This window comes from Phoenix dactylifera, chromosome 2 (genome assembly GCF_051530095.1).
Source record: "Phoenix dactylifera cultivar Ajwa chromosome 2, Ajwa_hap1_PhDact_Kaust_v1.1, whole genome shotgun sequence".
Classification (NCBI taxonomy): domain Eukaryota; kingdom Viridiplantae; phylum Streptophyta; class Magnoliopsida; order Arecales; family Arecaceae; genus Phoenix; species Phoenix dactylifera.
In genome coordinates this window covers 11706119-11725026 of record NC_143191.1, presented here as the reverse complement: position 1 = coordinate 11725026, position 18908 = coordinate 11706119, and the positions used below count along the sequence as shown (strand labels likewise).

The window sequence follows — 18908 nt, the reverse complement described above, 5'->3', positions numbered from 1 at the left end:
GTTGAATGCTTAAAAAGAGAATTCATGTTATCAAGAACATACTCAATAATTAAATTTTATTTGCTTATAATTTTTAAAAGAAAACAAAAGAATCATAGAATTTATCGCATGAACTTGATATTATTAAAGGAGATTCTGGATCTGTCACGCCCCAAATTCGGATCATGACACGGCCGTGCTATTGCCAAGTTAAGCATACAATAACACGCAGCCTCTTTAAAACTTCAATTACTAAACAAATATATTCATGAAAGTCATTAAATGTTCAGGTATTAAAATCCATACATAGCTTCTAAAAACAAAATCATCATTTAATATTTTATTATTCCCATAACCCTGAGGCTTGTCACGCTCCTTGTTCCTAGCATCTCCTATTCATCTGTAAGAACATAAATAAATGGATATGAGCTATAAAGCTCAGTAAGTAACAATGCATAATCTTAACAGATCAAGCATAATATTTTTCATACTAATGCATTATTTTAAGAAACTAACGATTGTAATAAAGAAAGCATTTTCTATAATCAAACCAGATGTAAACCTTTTGTCTTTATTCACTGCTTTGAAATCCGTACTTATCATTATTCTTGCTTTGAAATCCGTACTCATCATTAATCATGCTTTAAAATATGTGCTGTTATTATTCATGCTTTGAAATCTGTGCTTGTAATAAAGTAAACATTTCAAATAATCCAACCAGTCATAAAACTATGCATGTCCATTCATGCAACTTCATAAATATGATTATGCATCATAAAACTTTTGCCATTATTCTATACTTTGAAATTCATACTCTCAGATGGTAGTGTAGCTATGGCCGCTCTTATTCCCACGGCAAGGCCTTTACCACTGCAGGGTCTATCTTCCAGTTACTATTACCCACTGGCGGGGGTCGTAAAGCCGAGTTATTTTTACCCACTGGCTGGGGTCGTATGCCTAGTTACTGTTACCCACTGGCGGGGGTCGTACATAGCAATCTGAGAGTTCTTTAAAACATATCATGCTTTTCATAAATCTTTTCTCATCGATACATTGGAAAGTGAATAATGGCATCATGCTGAATAAAATTCATGATCATGCTAAAAACTTTATTTTTTTCTATGCATCTTTCTATAACATCATAATCATGTGTACATAATATAATAATAATAATAATGATGGATGCTATGTATCCAAAATCATGTAATCATTTGCTAACACATGCTTGATCTTAATTTTGTGAAGACATAAATAATCATATACAATTTCATAATCAAGTAATCACAAGTATTTGATAAAATATAAGATTATATTAGGTACTTTTTCCACAATTCTTATACATAATTCCAATTGCATAAATAATACTTTTTCATCTTATAAAACGTGATACATGATCCATAATAAGATTAAGACAAGTTACTTACATAATTTGCCCATCAAATGCCAATTCTTCAATACCTAGCAAGATCATTAAATTACATGTCACTGACATATTTAATTTCTATTTATTTATAATCTTAAAGTCATTTACAACCCATCCATAGGACTCAATTTCATTTTCGGGTCCATAGCCCAATTTAATTTCTGGTTCAGGCCCATGGCCCAATTCAATTTCTGGTTCTGGTCTAATCTACTTCCTGGTTCGGATTTGATTAAATTCCTGATTCAGGTCTGGTTCACCTTCTGGTTCGGGTTTGACCCAATTGCTCTCTGGTTCAGATCAGGGCCCATTTGCATGCAGGCCCAAAGTTTAATTGGTTTCTGGATCAGGCCCGTGGCCTGATTCAATTACTGGGCCCATTTGTATTCAGGCCCAGAAACACAATTAGTTAATTTATAATTAATCTAAAAGGGAGCCTAGTCTCAAACTATATTCGATTTAGTCCCTATAATAAAATTTGAGCTCTTCAAGCCCAGTTAGTTTTAGTTTTAAGAACTCTAGGCTTGAATCAGGGCCCAACCCGGCTTCAGGCTTCTAAAGCCAAGTTTATTTGAAGCCCACTCCGGAATCAGGCCCATTTCGGAATCAGGCCCCTTTCGGCCCACAACCATTTTTTTATTTATTTTTTTCTTTTTTTTTCTTTTCTTTTCCCTTTTCTTTCTTTTTCTTCTCTTCTCCCTTCCCGAATCTTCCTCCCTCTTCTTTCTTTTCTTCTTTTCTTCTCCTTCTTTCTTCCTCCCTTCCCGATCTCCTCCTCTTCTCCTCTTCTCCCATGAAACTAGGAAGCGAGCTCGGAAGGGGCGCTCGGGAGGGAGACGGTCCGAGGTCGTGGGTGCCAGCGGCCGGCCAACATCACTCGCGGCTCAGTCTGGAGCAGTCGATTCCCCCTTTCTTCTTCATCCTTCTTCACTTCAGAAGGGAGGAGGGCGGCTCCCCCTCACGGAAGAGGTCTGTCGCGACCAGCGGCGCCCACGGCCGAACCCGTGGCCGCGCCCGCAGCGGCCGGCCCCCTCTCTGTTCTTTGGGGGTCGGAACCAACCCCCTTGAGAAGAAGGGGCCTCCGGCCCACCACAGCTCCGGCCGAAGGCCAGCGGAGCCTGCAGTCGGAGCCGGCGGCTCCTTCGTTCTCACTACAGTGGGGGAGAAACCCACCACTGTGGCTATGGCTGCGATCGAACTCACCGCAGCCAAAGAAGAGTTGTAGACGATCTCCCCGCGATCGGAAGAGGGGAGTAAGAGCCTCCGGCCGTCGACGGCTGCAGCCGAGCTCATCGTGCCGGATTCGCGACCGAGGACATCCGGTAAGCTCTTCTCCCTTTCTATCCTCCTCTTCTTCTTCTTCCTTCTTTTCATTTCTTTATTTCTCTTTTGTTTTGATTACTCATCCGGATAGATCGGAATATGAAATGAGAGGGATAGAGTGATCAGAAGACTCACCTAGCTCCGGGAAGGAGCTGTGGGGCTTTTCCGGTGAGCTGATGCATCTGCTCCGACGACGCAGTGCGGGGACGAGCTCCCTCCTCCTCCGGCGCCACTGTACTCGATCCGGCTTCTTACACAGAAGGAAGAGGGTGAGGAGTAGGGAGAGTGAGAGGTAAGGGATGAAGCATCCCTGAGTATCTGGGTTCTTATAGGCTCGGCGGGGAGGGAGAAGTGGTGGTGATCGTGGCTGTCAGGCGGTTATAACCGCCTCAACAGTTGTCGATCTCCACCGCCATTCTCCTCCCAAGTTTCCAAATGGGCCGGGATTTACATTCTCCTCCCCTTAAAAGAAATTTCGTCCTCGAAATTTTACATACTTTAATTTTTAAACAAATGAAGTTACTTAGTCTTTTATCCAACATTCTACTATGTTTCTGCTGCGCACTCTGATTCAAAACACTAAAATCTTTGGATTCACTAATAACTTTTGATCAAAATACTACTTGTATTATGAACTAAAGAGTTTCATATTTTCAATTTTCCAAGTAAAGCCTAAAAGAAAGAATATCTGATTCTTGAATACATCTAATCTAGATTAACTCTCAAGTCAATTGTTCCATTCAAAATCATCATATGGGCTCGTTACTGTAATTCCCAAAATGTATTGAATCTTAATTCTCTTATCAATTCAACTGGATGATTCCAAATCAAACTCTTATAACCAGATTTTTTTTTTTTTTTTTTCAACATAAGAGTTTCATTCATACTCCCCAAACATGTTCAAACCTCGAAGAGTATTTTAATTAGGTATCATAAAAATCTTTCATAGCTTAAAACTTAAACAATTTCTTATGAAGAGATCCTAACTTGCCACAAAATGATTAACTAATAAACAAATAATTACATTCTATGATAATATTCCATGATCAATTCTCTCTCACTAAATTTTGGTCAAAATCCAATTAATCATAACCTAAAATGTCCACCGAGAGGACTCCCAACATAGCTAATCCACACTTTGGCTACGAGCCCAGTTAGCAAGCATTTCAATTTCAATAAGTATCTCCAAAATCAAAGTCTCCACTCAATAATAAAGATCCCTTGTCAAATCATAAACTTAAACTTGAGATTAAACTAACACATCCAAAAGTGTCCAATAATTATGAAAAAGATCTAATAGCCCAATCCAACATGGAAATTCAAATAACTAGAATTCCCCAATCAATATGCACTTAAGAATTTAATCCACCAATAGAATACAACTATTTGCAATATCCAAGTATGCCAAAACCAATTATAATCCACATACGGATTTAACCTTGAAGAACAATCCTTTATAATACTATATTAAAATAAAATCCTTCTTGACTCATTCCAATTCTATGACCATGTACAAATCACACTCTAATAATCACATCCAAATTTATATCAATTTTAAACTTTCGAGTCATTTATACACTATCCGAACATAGTATAACCGCTATGTCATAGTTAACCTTCCTACACTTATCTTAGGTCAAACATCTCTCATCATGATCAAAACATCTTATCCAGTACTTTCGTATTTATCGAATACCAAACCCGGTACTTAAAATGCTTAGTGATCTTTCACTTAAGCTGAATGTAATTTTTACTACTTTTGTCATGTCCCAAGTGATCATAACCTTAAGCTATGATACATTTCTGTTGCAAACCCTAGTGATCTTAAACTTATTCTTTGATTCTAATTTTGTCACAATCCCATGTGATCATAACTTAAGCTCTAGCAGTTTTCCAATCACAATTCATAATGATCTTAACCTACGCTTTGATAGTTTTTCTGTCACAATCACGTCCCTAGAATGGCTTGTATTAGCCCTACATTCCTTCTTTTTGTTGCTCATTGTCACCTAAGACAATATAAACCAATATTATTATTTTATTTTCCTTTTTAATTTATTTTATTATTATTATTATTATTCCAATTATGTGAAAGCTGACTTAGCTACCCATTCCCATGATTAATTTTAAAGTTTTAAATCATGGTTAAACCTATTGCTCTGATACCACTAAATGTCACGCCCCAAATTCGGATCATGACACGGCCGTGCTATTGCCAAGTTAAGCATACAATAACACGCAGCCTCTTTAAAACTTCAATTACTAAACAAATATATTCATGAAAGTCATTAAATGTTCAGGTATTAAAATCCATACATAGCTTCTAAAAACAAAATCATCATTTAATATTTTATTATTCCCATAACCCTGAGGCTTGTCACGCTCCTTGTTCCTAGCATCTCCTATTCATCTGTAAGAACATAAATAAATGGATATGAGCTATAAAGCTCAGTAAGTAACAATGCATAATCTTAACAGATCAAGCATAATATTTTTCATACTAATGCATTATTTTAAGAAACTAACGATTGTAATAAAGAAAGCATTTTCTATAATCAAACCAGATGTAAACCTTTTGTCTTTATTCACTGCTTTGAAATCCGTACTTACCATTATTCTTGCTTTGAAATCCGTACTCATCATTAATCATGCTTTAAAATATGTGCTGTTATTATTCATGCTTTGAAATCTGTGCTTGTAATAAAGTAAACATTTCAAATAATCCAACCAGTCATAAAACTATGCATGTCCATTCATGCAACTTCATAAATATGATTATGCATCATAAAACTTTTGCCATTATTCTATACTTTGAAATTCATACTCTCAGATGGTAGTGTAGCTATGGCCGCTCTTATTCCCACGGCAAGGCCTTTACCACTGCAGGGTCTATCTTCCAGTTACTATTACCCACTGGCGGGGGTCGTAAAGCCGAGTTATTTTTACCCACTGGCTGGGGTCGTATGCCTAGTTACTGTTACCCACTGGCGGGGGTCGTACATAGCAATCTGAGAGTTCTTTAAAACATATCATGCTTTTCATAAATCTTTTCTCATCGATACATTGGAAAGTGAATAATGGCATCATGCTGAATAAAATTCATGATCATGCTAAAAACTTTATTTTTTTCTATGCATCTTTCTATAACATCATAATCATGTGTACATAATATAATAATAATAATAATGATGGATGCTATGTATCCAAAATCATGTAATCATTTGCTAACACATGCTTGATCTTAATTTTGTGAAGACATAAATAATCATATACAATTTCATAATCAAGTAATCACAAGTATTTGATAAAATATAAGATTATATTAGGTACTTTTTTCACAATTCTTATACATAATTCCAATTGCATAAATAATACTTTTTCATCTTATAAAACGTGATACATGATCCATAATAAGATTAAGACAAGTTACTTACATAATTTGCCCATCAAATGCCAATTCTTCAATACCTAGCAAGATCATTAAATTACATGTCACTGACATATTTAATTTCTATTTATTTATAATCTTAAAGTCATTTACAACCCATCCATAGGACTCAATTTCATTTTCGGGTCCATAGCCCAATTTAATTTCTGGTTCAGGCCCATGGCCCAATTCAATTTCTGGTTCTGGTCTAATCTACTTCCTGGTTCGGATTTGATTAAATTCCTGATTCAGGTCTGGTTCACCTTCTGGTTCGGGTTTGACCCAATTGCTCTCTGGTTCAGATCAGGGCCCATTTGCATTCAGGCCCAAAGTTTAATTGGTTTCTGGATCAGGCCCGTGGCCTGATTCAATTACTGGGCCCATTTGTATTCAGGCCCAGAAACACAATTAGTTAATTTATAATTAATCTAAAAGGGAGCCTAGTCTCAAACTATATTCGATTTAGTCCCTATAATAAAATTTGAGCTCTTCAAGCCCAGTTAGTTTTAGTTTTAAGAACTCTAGGCTTGAATCAGGGCCCAACCCGGCTTCAGGCTTCTAAAGCCAAGTTTATTTGAAGCCCACTCCGGAATCAGGCCCATTTCGGAATCAGGCCCCTTTCGGCCCACAACCATTTTTTTATTTATTTTTTTCTTTTTTTTTTCTTTTCTTTTCCCTTTTCTTTCTTTTTCTTCTCTTCTCCCTTCCCGAATCTTCCTCCCTCTTCTTTCTTTTCTTCTTTTCTTCTCCTTCTTTCTTCCTCCCTTCCCGATCTCCTCCTCTTCTCCTCTTCTCCCATGAAACTAGGAAGCGAGCTCGGAAGGGGCGCTCGGGAGGGAGACGGTCCGAGGTCGTGGGTGCCAGCGGCCGGCCAACATCACTCGCGGCTCAGTCTGGAGCAGTCGATTCCCCCTTTCTTCTTCATCCTTCTTCACTTCAGAAGGGAGGAGGGCGGCTCCCCCTCACGGAAGAGGTCTGTCGCGACCAGCGGCGCCCACGGCCGAACCCGTGGCCGCGCCCGCAGCGGCCGGCCCCCTCTCTGTTCTTTGGGGGTCGGAACCAACCCCCTTGAGAAGAAGGGGCCTCTGGCCCACCACAGCTCTGGCCGAAGGCCAGCGGAGCCTGCAGTCGGAGCCGGCGGCTCCTTCGTTCTCACTACAGTGGGGGAGAAACCCACCACTGTGGCTATGGCTGCGATCGAACTCACCGCAGCCAAAGAAGAGTTGTAGACGATCTCCCCGCGATCGGAAGAGGGGAGTAAGAGCCTCCGGCCGTCGACGGCTGCAGCCGAGCTCATCGTGCCGGATTCGCGACCGAGGACATCCGGTAAGCTCTTCTCCCTTTCTATCCTCCTCTTCTTCTTCTTCCTTCTTTTCATTTCTTTATTTCTCTTTTGTTTTGATCACTCATCCGGATAGATCGGAATATGAAATGAGAGGGATAGAGTGATCAGAAGACTCACCTAGCTCCGGGAAGGAGCTGTGGGGCTTTTTCGGTGAGCTGATGCATCTGCTCCGACGACGCAGTGCGGGGACGAGCTCCCTCCTCCTCCGGCGCCACTGTACTCGATCCGGCTTCTTACACAGAAGGAAGAGGGTGAGGAGTAGGGAGAGTGAGAGGTAAGGGATGAAGCATCCCTGAGTATCTGGGTTCTTATAGGCTCGGCGGGGAGGGAGAAGTGGTGGTGATCGTGGCTGTCAGGCGGTTATAACCGCCTCAACAGTTGTCGATCTCCACCGCCATTCTCCTCCCAAGTTTCCAAATGGGCCGGGATTTACAGGATCCCTACACCATCTTAATCTATCCAAACTTTGATTCTCTATTGACTGGTTTACTTTCTATTTGCGAACCATCATCTTAATCCACAAGTTTATTGAATCAATTAATCTAAAATTAAGCTAATAACCCATAGATCGTTCCCTGAGGAATCGACCTCGGACTTTCGAGTTATACTACTTGTGCGATTCTCCTGCACTTGGGAGAACAATTTTTCGAAAGCACTATCTGGCTGACCAGAAATTTGAAATTTTACTATTTTCTCGAAGCAGTCAATAGTGGCATGATATGCTGCCAACCAGTCCATCCCAAGGATCATGTCAAAATCCTTCATCTCTAGGACTAGTAAATCTACTTTCATTTTTCTGCCTTCAATATTCAAGATACAATCTTTGCAGATAGAGTTAACTAAGATTACATCTCCATTAGGGATGGAGACACACAATTCAGTCTCTAGTGGCAAAGAAATTAATGTACTATTTCTTCCGACAAAATCAACAGATACAAAAGAATGAGTAGCTCCAGGATCAATCAAAATATAGACATTCATGGATGAGTTTTCAATTGTACCTGTCACCACGGTGTTAGAGGCGTCAGCATCGTGTTGTGTAAAAGCATAGACTTACCCCTGAGTTCTAGGCCTCTGCTGTCCTCCTCATTGTTGTTCATTCTGAGTTGCTTGGTTGGTTGGAGCTCCCTGAATAGGCTGAGATGCCTGTCAAGTTTGTTGCTCTCTGTGATTAGGACAAGTGTTTGCCCCATGGCCTTGTTGGCCACATGAAAAACAATTCCCATTAAACCAGTGACAGTCTCTTCGATAGTGGGGGCCGCCACATCTATAGCATTTTACAGTATCCTTGTGCTGAGTTTTATCATTCACAGTAGTTTGTTTCTTGGGCTTGGATTCAGTATTTCTGCCATGCTTATTTTGTAGCTCAGCTTGTCTGTTCCTTTTTTTCAAAATTCTTTCCCTCTCTTCTTGAGTGTCATTTAAGCCCCTTTCAACTACCACAGCTTTGTTAACCACATCCTTATAGGAAGAAAGCTCGAAGGTAGACACCTGTTGTCTGATTCGGGCTCTAAGTTCACTTTCAAACTTCTCAGCTCGTTCTCTTTCATTCTCCACCTGTCATGGGGCATACCTGGCCAGTTCTTCAAACTTTACAGCATACTCTCCGACCGTCATATTCCCCTGCTCTAACTAGGTAAACTCTCGAAATTTCTACCGTCTCACGTTTGGGGGAATATACTTGTCACGGAAAAGCTCCTTAAATCCTTCCCAAGTCAAAGATGTAGCATTCTGTCCCATCTTTTCTCTTTTCACATTCCACCAAATATCCGCTTCTCCCAGCAGCATAAATGTAGCAAAAGTAACCCTATCCTCATCAGGGCATCTCAGAGCGTTGAAAACCTTTTCCATTTCATTCAGCCAAGTCTCGGCCTCTAAAGGGTCAGAAGTGCCTTTAGAAGCTGAAGGTGCAAACTTTTTGAATTCTGCCAAACTAACATGATGCTCTTGCCGACTTGTAGCCCCCTGTACATACTGAGGAGTCATCTGCTGCTGCTGATGTTGTAACTGTTGCTGCATAAATTATTGCTGTTGTTCCATGAAGCGTTGTTGCATCTCCATCATTCTCATCATGTCTGAACGGAAAGTAGCTTGTTGTTGCATCATTGTTTGCATCATCTGAGAAGCACTCAGTGGTTCATTAGGCTGAATTCCAGGCTCACCCGAGGTTCCTATCCTTGGAGTTTCTGGGGTTCCCATTTCCAGAGCACTACCAATAGGGTTGACGTGGTGTTCCTGCGGGTGCATACTCCTGGCCGGCGAGGGTGGAGCACCTACTTGTTGTTCGGAGGGCGTCCAAGCAGCAGAGCCATCAGCAAAGTGAGTCGGCCTCCTATTACGCCCACATCCACTTCCTCGTGCCATATCAACCTACACAAGTTACTTTTAACATTTTAAGATTGTAAAGAAAATGTATCTAGAGGGTACTTTAATAAGTCATCAGATATTTTTCTCCCACTCACACTCGCCTGAACCTAAACCTTAAGCTCTAATACCACTCTGTCATGCCCCGATCCCAGCACCCGGGTCCGGTACGTGACCGGCCGCATGAGCCCTAGAGCAGTGCCCTAAAGATCATGCAAGACCTAAGATAAACAAAAATCCAATAAATCCACAACTAATTAATTAATTCAAATTGACAAATTCAACATGTCCAGATAATCAATTTGATTCAATTACAAGATCTTTAAATGTTCATCGACATCGACATCAAAGAAAGATAAATTGACTAACTAGCTAATGACTTTGATACTCGCGCCCCGCGCCCAACCCATCCATGTTTATGCATCCTGCAACTCTAAAAAGAGAAAACGAAAAGAAGAAGAGGGGGTGAGCTTTACAGCCCAGTAAGAATCTCTACACATCCATACCAACACAATAATAATATGAATTTGAGAACCATGACAAATCGATGCACATTTCATGAAATCATAAACAGTTTCCAAAAGACTCAAATAATCAATATAATTATGTACATCCAACATCAATGAAAGTCCAGCCACACAAGAATGATATAGTATATAATAGCTTATAAATCATTATGACTGTTTTCAATACTTTTTCTTTCCATTCTATGTTAACTCGATCCGGATCAATTATCTTTCCGACTTTGGGCTACATCCCGGTCACGTTTCCGGCCCGTGATGGGGCAATCGATAGTATCACATTTCCGGCCTGTGATGGGGCAATCGATAGTGTCACAATTTTCAGCCTGTGACGGGGCAATCAATAGTATCATATTTCCAGCCTGTGACGGGGCAATCGATAATATCACATTTCCAGCCTGTGATGGGGCAATCAATAATAACGAGATAAGCCCAAAGTCCCTGTTCATTTAATCAATTCACAAACACACATCCATTCCCTTTTCCACTTTATTTTCGGCCTAGACTAACCATGGTCACGTTTCCGGCCCGTGATAAGGCAATCAATATAACATGATTAGTCCATACCACCACATCCATAAATGCAATTATGCAGGTATAGGTTATACACATACATGCATCCATCATAATACCAATCACAAGCTAACACGATCAAAATATAATTTAATATAAAACTATTTTGCTTTGTCTGGATCATAGCATATCAAACATATATAGTGCAAAAATATCTATATCATGTAAGATTGGCGTACAAGGATTCTTACCCTTTATAAAAAAACTCAAACAACTAATCACCCGCCCTCACGGCGATCTACGAACCGGAATGCGCAGGACTCTGCTCAGCATCCTCTCGTCCAATAGATTGTTCTCCTACAAAACCAAGTTATCATTAAAAATTATCCAAGACATATAAAAACCCAAGACTCCCGATGGATCCTCTTAAGGGTCCACCAGTATCTAACACCCCAGGATTAACCATCAGTCCATGATTTCCCTATATTAAACTAGAGAAAAAAAACAAAGCAATAAAAGAGAGCAATTAGAGAGAAAGAAAAACAAAGAATTGTTCTTTCTCTCTCTCTTTCTTCCTCCCGTCAACAAAATATCAAAGAAGAAAGGGTTGGCTCTCTCTCTCTCTCTCTCTCTCTCTCTCTCTTTCTTCGAGCGCTCGGCAGTAGGCGGCCCACGGCCGGCGACGCTCCCTGGTCGTCGGCCTGTGTGGTGGTGCCGGCGGTGCCACGCCCGGTAACGGCCGGCCGGAACGAGAGAGGAGAAGGCGGAATAAGGCATCGGCTTCTCCATCAACCCAGCGGCTTCCCGGCCTCACTTCCAAGGAAATAATAGCCAAAGATGAAGGAGAAGATGCTCACCCTGCCTCCGGCGAGCTCCCCCCGACCGACTCGACGGCGAAAGCTCCGATCCTCCCCGCGGTAGAAACCCAATCTCTTTCTCTCTCTTTTTTTTGTGTGCGTGGAAGCCTCTCGGCTGATGCCCTAGGGAGAGGAGGAGGTCTCGGCCCGATTGCTAGGGTTTTTATCACCCTAAGATCCTCCTTCCCGGTGGATTCGTGAGGAGGGGGAAAACTTTCCGAAAATAGGGAAGGGAGAGCGTTACGATCGGGAGACTCCCTCCCCCATTTTCACGAGTTGGGCCGCCCTTGCTCAGAGGCCGGCCCAACTCAAACGTGGGTCTCTACAAGATCTAGCGCACTCACTAAGTCCCAAGCAATATACATGCGGATCTGAAAAAATAGAGAAAACATAATAATAAGTTATACTAGTTCAGTAAGAAACATAATACTCCAAAGTAAGGTCAAATCATGCCAAATAATTTAGTTAAAAGCACAAGGCATTGGCTGGAAAATAAATCATTTCTCGAATAATGCATATTTTTTTTTGAAACATACTATAGTTTTCAGAAGAAATGCCAAAAACAGAACTCAGCAATCAAAAATCGGGCTATGGCCACGTAACCCAGTAGCATGGGTCGCACAAAGTGCCAAACACCACTATTATCACTGCTAGTATGGTGTCCAAATACCACCATTTTAATCACCGGTGGTGCGGTGCTGAAACTAGTTTCTCACATATTACTTACCTCTTGTCGCCTCAAAAATTTCACTTCAGTTAGACGGGTCAGGTGCAACTATTTTAATATCATAAATTTCATCATCATGCCCCCAATTAAACATTGGTTTTCTTCCTCCGATGAAAACCTAATAAAGCTCCAATGACGTCCTCTAACTCTAGGGTCTCCTTTCCTCATGTTAAAGTTGTAACTAAATTTTTGTACGTAGGAGAAGCGGGTAAAAAATGCAATAGCATCAACGCTTTGTCTTCGTCTTCGAATTTCACATCAACATGCTGCAGATCCCTGATACTCTGGTTTAACATGTTGATATGTTAGATTAAATTAGCACCCTCTGCCATCTTAAGATCGTACAATTTTTACTTAAGATAAAGCTTGTTTATCAACGACTTTGATATATACTGACTTTCCAATTTTGACTAAATTGCCGCCGGAGATTCCTCGTCTATGACATGATACATCACGTCATCAGCCAGACAAAGCCATATATTTGAAACAGCCTTAGCCTCCAATTTCTTCCACTCTGCATCACCCATGCCATCTGGTTTCTTTCCATACAGGGCTTTCACCATACTCTACAGTACTATTAGATCCGTCATCCTCATCTGCTATAGCCCAAAATTTCTAGTTCCATCGAACTTTATCACATCGAATTTCGCAGAAGAAACCCCTATCATCTTATCTCACGCTCCTTGATCAAAAGTGGGCAAAGTTGCATGGACGTGGGGAAACACTCATGTAGTTGTCCTCCTCCACGAGATCTGGACGCTGCAGCGGCAACGCAGATGCAGACGGACATAGGCGTGGTCTTCGTCGGTTTTGTCTCAGGAGTTTTTTCCCTTTCTGACTCTCAGGATCCGCTGAACACAAGGAAGAAGATGTCTTAGGGTCTGGGCTGTATGGGAACGCCGGAGACGTCACACGAGCCCTACACGAATCGGGTCCTGGATGACGTCGGCGGGGCTTTCGGCAGTGGCGTAGTGCACGGGGGCTTTTCCTCTTTCCTTGGGAGCCGCCGCAAACAGAGAAACACAGGAACCCACTATTGTAGCCAAAACAGAGATATTACAGAATAAACTAAGCCAAAATCAAAACCAATTAGAAGCAATATTTACATAGGCAATATATCAAACACCTAAAGAACAGAAAAAAAACATACCATATTTACATTAAAAAACCCTCCAAAGCAGAGGAAAAAAATCACGGAGCAAATCCAAAATCAATCCACTATAATAAATATAGAGTTTACAATACTCAAGTTTATGCCCAAAACTTGAGTTATCAATAAATTGAAAAAACACCAATATCACCTTTCTAAGAGTAACAATAAGCTCACCCAAACCAGCACAATGTGATGAACCCAAGAATATAATGAGATCCCTAATAATGAATACTACAACTCTCTACAGCATCCAAGACAATTCTTAGATAAAAACCTAATTTGTTAAATCTCTGTGTGAAAAACCACACCAAAAAAAAGGGACAAGAAAAAGAGCATGTTTCTTCTTCTGTACGGTGCGTGCAAAACTTTAGATTTTCTGCTCGCGCTCTCCTTTCTTTTGCTTTCTCTACCGTTGCTCCCTCTTCTTTTTTTCCACCTGCAGCCTCTGTTTTTGAGTCTTTTTTTTTTCATCGGCCGCAAGCCTCCCTTTTGTTTTCTCTTCATGCGTATTCTTTTCCTTCACGGCACTCCCGTGTGATTCTGCCAAAAAAACAAAAGGAGATGCCCTAGTGGGCTTTCTAGGTCTCCCAAAGTGGGTTGGACCCACTTACAATCTCCCCCTCCAGCCTACAGAGGGAGAAGACTATACTTTAACTTGCTAATTAAAATCCATGCCGGCCAATCGGGCACAAAGTTTCAGCTTCTTTCTGGTTACAACTTTCATCATCATGTCAGCTGGATTCTTATTAGTGTGAATCTTCTGTAACAGTACTAACTGCTCTGCAACTGCCTGGCATAGGCAATGTATTGCCCAGTAGATACAACCCAAGAGGGAGGGTGAATTGGGTCTTATAAAACTTTTAAGCTACTTCTAACACTTTTCAATTAATTATGCTAAGTTGCATAGTTGCACAGTGGAATTTAAACTTAGCAATAGGTTGATTTATCGAATGAGACTTGATTAAGTAAATTTAATATGCTTGCAACTAAAGGATGCGCGGATAAGAGTTAAGCATGCAATTTATCTAGGTAAGTAAGTGAGCAAGATAGACAATGACAAAAAGCATCACAAACACAACAAACATATAGTGGTTCGGTGCACCCCAGCACCTACATCCACTCCCCAAGACCTCTTGAAAATTTCACTATAATCCTACAGATTACAGCCGGTTGTTTTACAAGCTCACAACCCAACTTGTTGTTTTACGAGGTCACAACGAACTCGGTCGGTTTTCCCAGGCTCACCGACTAGAACCACCCGATTGTTTTCACGGGCTCACAATCCAACCCAGTTGGTTTTCCCAAAGGCTTACCAACCACAACCTTACAACGATTGTTTTCCGGGTTCACAATCAACCCAGTTGGTTTTCCCAAAGGCTCACCAACCACAACCTTACAACGTTGGTTTTTTTCTTTGGCTCACCAACAAACCTTAACCCCTTGATTCAATCCCTTGATTGAATCAAGTTACAAGATATTTAGAGCAAGAGTTTAAATCAAGTACAAGCTTCTCAAATAAGCGAATATAGCAAATATAAACAAGTAAAGTAAAGGGAAGAAGCCCTCAAACAAATTTGTAGATGGAGGAACTCGGCTTCTTCTTTACTTGACCCTCTTCTGATTTTGCCCAAAGTAGAAGATCACCGAGGCAGCACACGGATGGAGAGGAAGCTTTGGGATTCACTTGGATGCTCTTCTTCTCTCTATTTTACTTTGAATGGCCCTTTTGTGCTTATGGGAGATTTTTCGTGTAATCTCTTTGGAATCTTTTTCCTAAATGTTCTCTCCCACTTCCATACCGTCTTCCCTAGCTCTCCTCTTGATTTTATAGCTTTACATGTCGTGGAACCAGAAATCTAGCCGTTAGAGAGAAAAATAGAGCCGTTGTGCACAGTCTGCAACTCCTGACAAAGTTTCCGTTGGGATCGGAGTCGACTCGCGCGATCTGGAGTCGACTCGGCTGTAGCAGGAGTCGACTCATGCTTTTCTGGAGTCGGCTCGGCAACTGTTCCAGATTTGAATTAAAGTGGTCTTCTCGACTGGGAGTTGACTCGACTTAACCCGGAGTCGACTCGCCAAAATCTGGAGCTGACCTTGCACTTTTGGAGTCGGCTCATCCCAAGGAATCCATGGATGCATTTTTCAACTTTGCTTACTCGAGTCGACTCGGAAATTCTGGGAGTCGACTCGGTGCTCAGAGTCCGAACTCCCGAGCTTCTGTCTTTTGGCTCGTGCTGTCTCGGAGTCGACTCGAACTGTCTCGGAGTCGACTCGGCCCTCAATATCCAAAAAATAGTCTTCTGTCTTTGGGGTTGCGCTGCCTCGGAGTCGACTCGGATTTTGCGGGAGTCGACTCGGCTCTCAGTGTCTGAAATTGGCTCTCTGACTTTTTGCTTGTGTTCCTCTGAGAGTCGACTCTCACTTTCTTTGGAGTCGACTTGCCAGCCATCGGAGTCGACTCGCGTTCCACTGGAGTCGACTCGAATCTCAGACCCGAAAACTGCTCTCTGACTTTTCTGCCTTGTATTTCTCTGGGAGTCGACTCTTGCTTCCTTAGGAGTCGACTCGGCAAGCATCGGAGTCGACTCGCGCTCTTCAGGAGTCGACTCGTTGACAGGTTCTGAGATGAATCTTTCTGTCCGGCTGTCTGTTGCTCCTTGGAGTCGACTCGGAACTGTAGGAGTCGACTCGAGTGCCTTTCCTTTGAATTTTTTCTTAAAACTTGCTCTTCTAAATTGAAGCCTTTGAACTTGAATCTTGGGCCAATGAGGTGTGGCTTTCTTCTAACTTTTCTTGAGAGCTTTGGAGGCCTTCTTGAATTCTTCCAACTTGCTATGTTCCTTGCAAAATAAATAATCTTTCTTCTTGCAACACAAACATTAGTATTTATACTTCAAGGTTTTGTGATCATCAAAATCAATCTTTAAATCAATCTTTGGGTCATCAGTCTCCCCCTTTTTGATGATGACAAAACTTGGAGTATATGCAATATAAAATATATTGTGTTCTAGAAGTAATACATAGCTAAGTTGCATGAAGTAGAAAACATATATATTTAAAAACATACTTCATGATAATGCTTTAGATTTAATCAGCTTAACACAATCAACATATTTCAATTTAAGCTGAGTTGGTGTTCAATGCAAAACACAAAGCATTATGAGCATATACTTAGATATTTCTCCCCCTTTTTGACAACATCAAAAAGATAGTGAAATATTAAGCACAAAGATAAGAATACTCAAATATTTCTTTTTCTTATTGTACTCTGATTTGCATGTCAAATTATTGCAAGGATATGAATCATAAAACTCAATGCAATAATATTAGAATCAGATTAATGAGCATAGATCAGAGCTAATTAAGATAATTTCAGAGCAGAACACATCGAATGTGATTTCAAGAAGTTTTCTAGTTTGATACCACAGATAGTTTTCTAATCAAGTATAGGTGGAATCTTCCTTAGGTTAATACAAGAAGTACCACAAATGATATTCAAGGAAACACATGAGTGGAAATCTAACCTCTCTTTAATAAGTATGAAAGCTTGTTCATTTAAGACCTTTTGCCCAATCTATTAAGTATTTTATCAACATGAGAGCAATTTAATTGATTTTCAGAATAAAAGATCAAAACTTATATATTTGAAAGACATATCATCATGTTGGATCATTAATTCTTAATGACTTCAAGGTTCTTTTATGATAATAAGAGCATTGGGGCACGAATACCAAAATATGAATTCATGCAATTTATGATTCATCTCAGAGCTCTTTTAAAGACTTTCTTTTGTTCTTTTAGAAAATAAGCACAATTTGATACATAAAAAATATGAATTGGCACACAATTTAAGTTCTAAAGAGCAAGCCAATTTGGACTCATTAGTGAATTTCAAAATAGATTTTCTAAGAGATACTCAAAAAAAAAAAAATTCAACATGTTATTCTCCCCCTTTTTCATTAAGTTAGAGGCTCTTAAGATCAACTATTTGAATTGCAATTTGGTTCATGATTTATGCATAAGATATATTAACCAAATAACAAGCCTCAAGGTGTATCATAAAGATTTTTAGATTAAATTTCAGATGATACATATTGGAGAGCATTAGGATCACTTTTCATTTAGTATGCTTTCTCTCTCCTTTAGTTATAGATTTATGCGATTAAGTTCCATAAGATCTCTCCTTCTAAGATTTTCTTTCTCCCCCTCAATTGATCATTCCATTTAAGTGTTTAGAATTTGAAGATAATGTTCAGTAAAATTGTCAATCTCAAAAAAAAATATATTTTCTACAAGTTTCAGCTTATTTTCATAAGACTCAAGGTTTGAGATAAGACAACCTTTATAGAACTCATCTCAAGGTATAAACTTATTATATAGTTAAAGCAAGTCTTGCAATATAAGGAGGTTCATCAAAATCAATCCATAAAATTCAAGGTATGCATTAAAGTAACTATAGGATAAGATACTGAATATCTAAAGCTCCCCCTCAAAAGATGCATTCTTCTTTAATCATTCTTTTCTTTTGTTGAATTTCAGATTTTAATGATAAACGTGAATAAAACTGAAACTTTATGATATCAAGAATGTAGAGTGATCTAGAATTATTCAAAATTTATAGCAATCACTCTTTTTAATCTTTCAAGAACAAGTTATGCTTCCTCTTAATCTTTGAGAAAATGTACTGAAATATTAATCAGAAAATGATTCATTTGAAGCTCAAATTCTTTTAAAAGCATTTACATTTTCTTTCTTTTAAGAATCATTTGAGTGAGCTGAAATGTTTCTAGACTTAAGATCATTCACTCTCTTAATAATATATATATATATATATATATATATATATATATATATATATTGATGGAAGTCTTTAATAATGTAGGAGAGAAAAACATATAGATGATCATTGAAGTATATATATTTATAGAACTCAATTTCTTAATTATAGTTTTTCAGCAATGTATACATGAAGCACAATAAATCTTTTTAATATCAAAATAAAATCATATATTTAAAAATATTTGTTTGCAATTAAGATCATTGAAAGACACATCATTTAGACCAATATTGGTACACTCTAAAGATAAGTAATGATATGTTTCGGATGCGTATCGGAGCAATCAACCAAGGCATCAAGATTTTAAGTAAATTAATTCTGTTTTTCTTACATTAAGATTTTATTTAGCAATCATATTGAGTTTAAGCTTTTATATAAAATCAGATTCAAAAGATTTTCAATAGAGACTTTCAAAGTCATAATTTGAGATATGTATCTTCCA

At 39.6% G+C, this 18908-nt stretch overlaps 2 long non-coding RNA genes across 4 annotated transcripts; one reads left to right on the top strand and one right to left on the bottom strand.

Moving 5' to 3' along the window:
• Positions 1-189: 189 nt before the first annotated feature.
• LOC120106222 (uncharacterized) lies at positions 190-18445 on the bottom strand. Of its 3 annotated transcripts, XR_016399122.1 has the most exons (5): positions 7612-18445; positions 6157-6190; positions 2858-5132; positions 1404-1437; positions 190-379 (listed from the first exon to the last, which is right to left on the bottom strand). It is a non-coding gene; the product is annotated as an uncharacterized LOC120106222 (long non-coding RNA). The 3 variants fall into 3 exon arrangements; XR_016399121.1 differs by having other exon boundaries at positions 190-1437; XR_016399123.1 differs by lacking the exon at positions 1404-1437.
• Positions 6767-10319, top strand: LOC120106221 (uncharacterized). Its single transcript, XR_016399120.1, has 2 exons — positions 6767-7475; positions 7568-10319. It is a non-coding gene; the product is annotated as an uncharacterized LOC120106221 (long non-coding RNA).
• Positions 18446-18908: the final 463 nt, after the last annotated feature.